The sequence below is a fragment of the Myotis brandtii genome, unplaced genomic scaffold (assembly GCF_000412655.1).
Source record: "Myotis brandtii unplaced genomic scaffold, ASM41265v1 scaffold43, whole genome shotgun sequence".
Classification (NCBI taxonomy): Eukaryota; Metazoa; Chordata; class Mammalia; order Chiroptera; family Vespertilionidae; genus Myotis; species Myotis brandtii.
In genome coordinates this window covers 1,689,675-1,698,054 of record NW_005366455.1, presented here as the reverse complement: position 1 = coordinate 1,698,054, position 8,380 = coordinate 1,689,675, and the positions used below count along the sequence as shown (strand labels likewise).

The following is an 8,380-nucleotide window of genomic DNA, read 5'->3' as shown; positions in this document are numbered from 1 at the left end:
CCCCGCACCCCTCCACTTCTGGCTGCAGGCTTCTCCAGACCACATCGGCCACTCGAATTTCTGGCGACTAAGAGTTACTTCCCTTGACCCTCCGACTTGCTGGCTTTTGCCTCACCGAAGTCCTCGCTCACGGGGGCCAGAGGGCCCACTCTCCCGGAGCCAGGTCCCTGGCTACCCTGCATGAGTGGGACGCCCTGACATAGTGGCCAGCCTCCCTCTTCTCTCCAGTGCTTCGTTCGGACGGTTGGGACGCCTTCCCTTCGGACTTCTCACCTCTGGGATAGACTTCTTACTCACCTCTCCCCCTGTCCACCACGCCAAGCCATTGTGGGAACCAGCAACCTACTCCTCAGAGCCCTCCCCTTCAGGGTGCCTCCTCCTCACAGCCTTCAGGCTCATTTTCTACTGCAGCAGGGCCTGGCCCCCAAGTGACAACGAGTCCATCTGGCCTGGGAATGGCACTTGCGACCTCAGCACCTTCACTGACTTAGACAGCTATCGCCCCCACAGCAGAAATTCCCTACGTCCAGGCCTTCTTCCTTCTCCAGAGTCGCCCTTCCCTCTGTCAGGACTGCACTGCTTACCAAACTCTTCTTCATTCTGAACCTTCCTCAACGTCCTCACTTCTCTCTGACCCAGCTGTTCATTCAGCCCCAGTACCAGCTCGGGGACAGGGAATTCTGGCCTGTGAACAGACCTCTAAATGGTAACACTGTTCTCCTATGAAGTTGGTTTTGCTAATGCTTATAGCCCTTTAGCGGGCTAGGGATTTCAAAAAAACTTATACAGTGCGTTTTGCCACAATTACAAACGAATTCATGGAAACTTTCCTCACAGGCCCAGCAAACTGCCTGCCGCTCACAAAGCCAGAGCACAGCCTGCTTTCTCGACATCCGACATCCACCCCCCCCCCTCCACAGAGCAGTTGCCTGTTTAACCCTTTCTTTGTAACAAGACTGCAGGCACTTGTTTGCAAAACTCACCAATCCTGCCACTACCAGGAGCAGAGCTCATCATCACCCAAACCTTAGCACGCTATCTCTAAGAAAAGTAATAAATCGAACGTCTGTTAAAGGAATTGTTCAGGTTTGTTAAAGGCCGAGAACTTTTGGGGATACATTTCATCCAACAGACAGCCTTAGGCAATAGGAAAAAGTTACCAAAAACTAGCCTTAGGAGCCCAGACCCCCACGGAGCAACTGGTAGGAATACCTTTCAGTGTTTTAACAATGGAGACAGGGCAGAGAAAGCAAGAAAGCCCTCGCACAGAAACAGGCAAATCACTTTTAAGCTATATGTCACCTCAGGGGCCGTGTCCCCTCTGCCACAAGTTCGGCCACTGGAAGAGGGACTGTCCCGGGGGCTGGAGGGTCCCCGGGGCCAGAACCTAACCACACAATGTCTTTGAACTGACAGGGCCCAACGCGCCAGTCGGCCCCCACTAAGAGCATCACTATGGAAGGGATGGAGCCCAAGGTGACCCTGGACATGACAGGTAAGACAATTAAATTCTTAGACACAGGGGCTGCTTACTCTCTCCGCAAGGCCTCTTATATGCATCCTCAAAGCTACCCTTTCCTCTACCCCTTCAACTGTAGCCTCACTTTTAGTCATACCTTCAGAAGCTACCAGGAGGAATACAGCCCTTCCCCTTGTAAGGAAAGAATGTGGCGCTTTTAAATCCAAGTGGCTGGCAAGCCTGGGGCCTGCTCCCTCCTCCCCCCACCTTTTCGCCAGCCTCCTAAAAAGTTGTCAAGGTCATGTTATCCCTGTTACAAAATTTATCAAGAAAATAGCTTGGATAATAATTGGCTTTAAAATCTCATAGAGTTGTGCCTGCTGGCATGGCTCAGTGTTTGAGTGTCTACCTATGAACCAGGAGGTCACGGTTCATTCCCAGTCAGGGCACATGCCCGGGTTGTGGACTCAATCTCCAGTAGCGGACATGCAGGAGGCAGCTGATCAATGATTCTCTCTCATCATGGATGTTTCTATCTCTCTCTCCCTTTCCCTTCCTCTCTGAAATCAATAAAAAATCTATATATATAAAAAGCCAGCGACCGGAGCCATAGACTGGAACGACCAGTCGCTATGATGCCCACTGAGGCCAGCGAACCGGCCCGATCAGGGGTTGGGGTGGCCAGCCAACCTCCCAAGGCCCCTCCCCCTGGTTGGCCCCGCCCCTGATCACCCTCACCCCAATAGGGGGTAGGGCTGGACAGCCAACTTCCTGCAGCCCCTCCCCGCCAGCCAGCCCCACCCCCAATGGGCTCTCACCACCCCCCCAATAGGTCACGGCCCCTCCCCATAGCCATCTCCATCCCTGGTTGGTTCCCCACTCCCATCAGGGGCAGGGCCGGCCAGCCAACCACCCATGGCCTCTCCCCCAGGCTGCTGACCCCTAATCGGCCCCCACACCCCATTTAGGAGTGGGGCCGACCAGCCCACCACCCACAGTCCCTCCACACAACCAGCTCCACCCCCATTTACCCCCCCATACCAATCAGGGGTGGGGCTGGCCACCAAGCTCCCATGGCCCCTCCCCCAGCCACTGACCCCCATTCAGCCCCCCACACCCTAATTCGAGGTGGGGCCCGCTGGCCAATTGCCCGCAGCCCCTCCCCCCAGCCAGCCTGGCCCTGATCAAGCCCACATTGGTGCCAGGCAGGCTGGACCCCACCCATGCACGAATTCGTGCACTGGGCCTCTAGTATTTTAATAAAATCTCATACAGCTGTTAAGACAATAAATGTAATTGAAATGAAGGGTTTTGATAAAGCTTTTCAGTAATCATTATATCTGCATATACATAGTTTTCTGAAGTCTTTAGTAATTTAAAAACTTTGAAGCATTGCTGGGTTAAATGATAACAGTCATTGAACATCTAAATATTTTAGAATAACATGGAATTTTAAAACATCCATTGCTAGACAAGTCTTAAGTTTGCCTGCTCTTAGCTTTTTATTGGAAGAAGGTCTGTAAGTGGATTTGGAACTGTTGATGTAATGTCTTATGCTTTGTTGAAGGTGTGTTTTCTTGAAAGTGAGAGTATGTTTAAAGTGTGTTCATAAACATCAACCTAAGGAATACTGGTTGTGTACTTTCGGTTACCACTGAAAGTTAAGGTTTCTAAGAATTAAAAGTTCAAATTAAGAAAAAATTGTACAGTTGTAATGATAGAAGGCATAAAGTATAAGGACACATTTTACAGGACAAGGATTGAAGTTGAGTCATTCTAATGATAGTTATTTCTGAACAGATAAAAAGATTTATACAAATTGTAAAAAGGTGTATAAAAGGTTGTGAAGGTTACAAAAGTTGGGAAAAGTTTTAAGTTTGTAGAAAAACCAGTCAGGTCCTAGTCCCTTCCTCCACCTAATTTCTCCCTCGTGGACCCAGAGTCGCTTTCGTTACACTCTCTCTTGCTCTTTGTGGGTGTGGGGGACATCTACCTGTCCCGCTGCGGAGTAAGGCCTTTCTCAAAATGCGGCAATACTAAGAGGAAAGGCAAACCTGCCCTCTGGATACGAGTGGCGTCACCGCCCCCGGGCAGCACCCGGCAATGGGGTCCAGTGAACCAGGACTTGATCACCCCTGACTTTCGAAGGGACCCTCCACTCCTAGTATTTCTAACAACCCCACTCGTGTCCTGTCACATCCTAGGTCACCAGGGTTTCTAACTTTTTAGTGAGCCAAAGTGGCCCCACCCCGGCTCGCTCTCCTTGCTTAAGTCCTCAGATTGGAGCCTAGCCTTTCTTTCTTTCTTTTTAAATATTTTATTGATTTTTTACAGAGAGGAAGAGAGTTAGAAACACCAATCAGCTGCTTCCTGCACACCTCCTACTGGGGATGTGCCCACAACCAAGGTACATGCCCTTGACCGGAATCGAACCTGGGACCTTTCCGTTCACTGGTAGGGCGGAGCCTAGACTTTCTGTTTCCAACACTGATTCACAGCCCGTAACACTTTCATTGAACGTCTCAACAGGACTTCCTGCTTGGTATTTGGGAACTTCTCTCCCCTTTTATAGCCTTTTCTTAAAAGTCATCAAAAGCAAATGAAAAATCTTATGTCCTCTCTACAAAATTAGTAATTTGAATCATGTGTATAGTCTTTATGTATTTGTCTATATATTATATGTGGTGTATTTTCTACCTCCGATGGCACTACTAGGGTATAATAGCTTGTTGGCCTACAGAGAATTAAATAAGATCCTATGGTCTTGACAATGTATTTAATATTAAAGCCAGTTTAATTAAGATCTTTTAAAGTTATTACCATAAAACTGTACATTTGTTTTACCTAAATTTACAAAAGATGTATAATATAATCTTTTGGTTAAGTATATTTGACAACCCTCCCAAAGTTTAAATTTCAAAAGACTTTTTTAACAGAGAAATGACTTTGAGTTATTACAGTGGGCCCTGAAATACCTCAAGGATTTCTTTTCTCTCCTAAGTTTTCAAACTAATTAGGCCTATTTCATGTGCTTGAAAAATTACATGGGAAGCTTTGCCAAATAAAAATTAATAATAATAATAACTATGTTTAATTATATACATATATTTTTATTAAAATAGAGGTTCTGGAAATTTCAGTCTCTCTAGGAAGGAACTTGCAAAAATTCAGAGCCGAGTTCAGAGAGGAGATTCTCAGGAGGAACAGGTACCCTCTCCACGACACCAGAGGAGCTAGAGTAATAGTTCCCTGTGGAGGGCATCTGGCAGTAGTGCTCCAGGTGTCTGTGATCCATGCATTGGGGCATTTATGAATTGTTTCCAGTACAGTGGGGCCTTGACTTACGAGTTTAATTCGTTCCGTGACGGAGCTTGTAACTCAAATTACTCGTATGTCAAATCAAAAGTGAACGAGTGAGACACGTGATGCTGGGCTGATGTTGTGGTGTTCACTGTGACGTTCGCTGCACCAACTAGCGGTGGGGTATCTGAAGCTGGCTCGTAACCCGAATTTTAGCTCGCAACTCAAAGCAAAAAATTGGCTGAGAGATGGCTCGTATCTCGAAAAACTCATTAGTCGGGACACTCGTAAGTGAAGGCCCCACTGTACTCCATGAGCACTTCCAATAAGCTATGTGCAGCATTTGAAATCTTACAGATTGCTTGCTCTTTACATATTAAAACTCTACATTGAACCTAAGAATATAAACTTCATGTCATTTCATAACAATTATTATTTCCCAAGAAGTTGTTATCTTGGACTATTATACCTTACAGAAAAGCAAGGTTCTTTGTCAGTTGTTTTTTTAAAATATATTTTATTGATTTTTTTACAGAGAGGAAGGGAGAGGGATAGAGAGTTAGAAACATCAATGGGAGAGAAACATTGATCAGCTGCCTCCTGCACACCCCCTACTGGGGATGTGCCCGCAACCAAGGTACATGCCCTTGACCGGAATCGAACCTGGGACCTTTTGGTCCACAGGCCGACACTCTATCCACTGAGCCAAACCATTTAGGGCTGTCAATTGTTTTATGGTCAAGTCCATAAGCATGTCATTTTAAGTTTTCATTTCCTTCAGATATAAGAGAGCTTGTTCCTATTTCCCCAGGATGATTTGGTAAATTATATCTTCATAAGCAATATGGAAGCATTTATATTTTTCTTCCTACCTAATCCCTCCAGAAGTTAACAACTCTCAATGAATGAGTATCATTATTCTCATGTCAATGTGTTTGTTTGCATAAATCCAATAAGAATCTATTCTCTTGCCCTAGCTGGTTTGGCTCAGTGGATAGAGCGTTGGCCTGCGGACTGAAGGGTCCCAGATTCGATTCTGGTCAAGGGCACATGTCTGGGTTGTGGGCTTGATCCTCAGTGGGGGGCGTGCAGGAGGCAGCTGATCAATGATTCTCATCATTGATGTTTCTATCTCTCTCTCCCTCTCCTGTCCTCTCTAAAATCAATAATAAAAATGTATTTAAAAAAAAAGAGGGAGGAATGTTAGGGTGCACTACCCTTGGCCTCTCTTGTTTGGACATGTTTTCTGAAATATATTGCTGTAAGTTTTTTTTCATAGCTTGAAGCAAACAGCCTGCACCTGCAGAAGATAAGATACACTCCCCAGCGGACTCAGGCACTCCCCTCTGCCTGCCTGAGTTGTGTGCCCACCAGACATCCTGCTATCTTCCAAGGGTGTCCTGTGGTTCAGGCAGCTCCCCCAGCTGGCCGATGCAGCCCTGACCCAGACCCTATAACACCCCTCCGTGCTGACACCGACACACTGGCCTCCACCCGCTGTGAGAGAGTGTAATACAATTTCTCAGACTCTCACAACGTCTCTTGGCCTGGCTCCTGTTGGCGCAGACCTAACACACTCAACACATCACACTTTTTCATTGACACAGGACTGGATTTATTCAACTAGTAAATCTAATGCAGAAGGAGAAAGGAAATGAGCAAAAAACACAAAAGAGAACAGACAAAAATGCTGGGTGATATTCATCCACAAAGAAAACAGGACCTTCCCCTTCTCCAAGCTTAATGTTATGAATCCTGTGGATTACCCACCGAGTCATCTCCCCATTCTCCTTCCTATCAGAATACCTGTTCTTTGTCTTGTTTTGATTTGTTTGAGAATCTACTGTTTCCTGTACAGCCATGTGCTTCAGGAGGAGGCAGGAGCTCCGGTCTAAGTTCCAAGAAGTAACACATGATTGTTTCCCAATCATGTTGCTCCTCTTCTTAACAGTATTTAGGCTTCATGTGTGCATGGGACACAATTCTGGCTAGTAAGAGAATGGGCCACCATGAGGTAAGTGTTCAGGGGCTTATGGGAAAGATTTTACTCAAAAGAAAAACCAGGGGTCTTCCCTATTGGGTGTTGTTTTGTCTGCACATGGTGCCTACCACGTGACATCTTGCAACCACAAAAGACCTGAGCTGACACTGAGGAAGGATGGCACTGAGGCCGCCTCCAGACTTCTTGCTCCGTGACACGATACCCTGCTTATTTCTAAGCCAATTGGAGTCAGTGTTTTCTGTCACTTGCAACCAAAAACATCATAACTACTACATGCAGTCTATGTATTTAGGATGAGGATGTTTGAACTTAGTTAATGGAAGTCTCTGGAGGAGATTTAAGGACAAACATGTATTCCCCCCTTTTCACCCAAACTACTGTTTTTCATTCTTCAAAATCATTGAGGACCCAGTTAAATAGCCCTTCTGTCAAGCTGAGCAATTTATTTTTATTTATTTTGGGTGTTTTTTAAAATATCTTTTATTGATTTCAGAGAGGAAGGGAGAGGGCGAGAGAGATAGAAACATCAATGATGGGAGAGAATCATTGATTGGCTGCCTCCTGCACGCCCCACACTGGGGATCGAGCCAGCAACCCGGGCATGTGCCCTGACCGGGAATCGAACTGTGACCTCCTGGTTCATAGGTCAACACTCAACCACTGAGCCACGCCAGCCGGGCAAGCTGAGCTATTTGTTACTGCCTGTGGTCCCACAGCCTCTCTGCCACTCCTCGACCACAGCATTTTACTCAGCTGCTCTTTCAGCAAATATTTACTGGGTACCTGCTATGGGCTTGGTAAAATTTTAGACACGGGGAACTAGATACATGGAGATTCCACTCTAGTGGGAAGACAGAAAATAAATTTTAAAACTTAAATGTGACGACTCTTATTAAAGGGAAAAAATTCTTATGAAAGCATTGAAAAGAGGGGGAAATAACTACCTCAAATTTTATTTTGTTGGTATGTGATTTTCTGTTTGCATATCAGTTTTTCTCACTATACCGTGTGTTCATGCAGTCTTACACCCCCCACCTCACCCCTGGGAGATTGTATTTTCCGAAGATGGTTGCAAAAGCTTCTCACGTATCACGCATTCTGCACCGTGCCCTTGCCATACCCCAGGGCGGAGAGGAGGTAGGAGGTCCTAAGGCCCCTCCCCTTGAATCTCAGTGAGCTTGTGGTGGTTTTGGCCGATAAAATATGTTGGAAGTGATGCTATGGGACTTCCATGGAGAGGTCACAAAAGACAATGCAGCTCCCATCTGGTTCTCTTGCAACACGTGTTTTTTTGAACTGTTCCTCCTTGTGACGCTCCTTGGAACCTACTTATAGAGACTCCGGTTGATAGTCCCAGCTGCGTGAACCTTCAAGTCACCCCAGGCAGGCCAGGTGTCTGACTTATGAGTAAAACAGCTTCCGGATGATTCCAGTCCCCGGCCTCCGGTCACCCCCAGATACTCAAGTCCTCCCAGCTGAGGCCCCAGACACCAGGAGGCAGAGACAAGCCATCCCTGCTGTGCCCTCTCCAAATCGCTGACCCACAGCACCCACCAGCACAGTACAACGCCTGGTTTACGCCACTAGTTTGGAGTGGTTTGCTCCACGGTAGCGATGAC

At 46.7% G+C, this 8,380-nt stretch overlaps 1 long non-coding RNA gene across 2 annotated transcripts in view; it reads left to right on the top strand.

Moving 5' to 3' along the window:
- Window positions 1–8,380, top strand: part of LOC102246250 — a 33,557-nt gene that overhangs the window by 6,662 nt on the left and 18,515 nt on the right. For both annotated transcript variants that reach the window (XR_001363663.1, XR_001363664.1), the window contains exon 2: window positions 1,417–1,495. This is a non-coding gene — a long non-coding RNA (uncharacterized LOC102246250). The remainder of the gene's footprint in view (window positions 1–1,416; window positions 1,496–8,380) is intronic.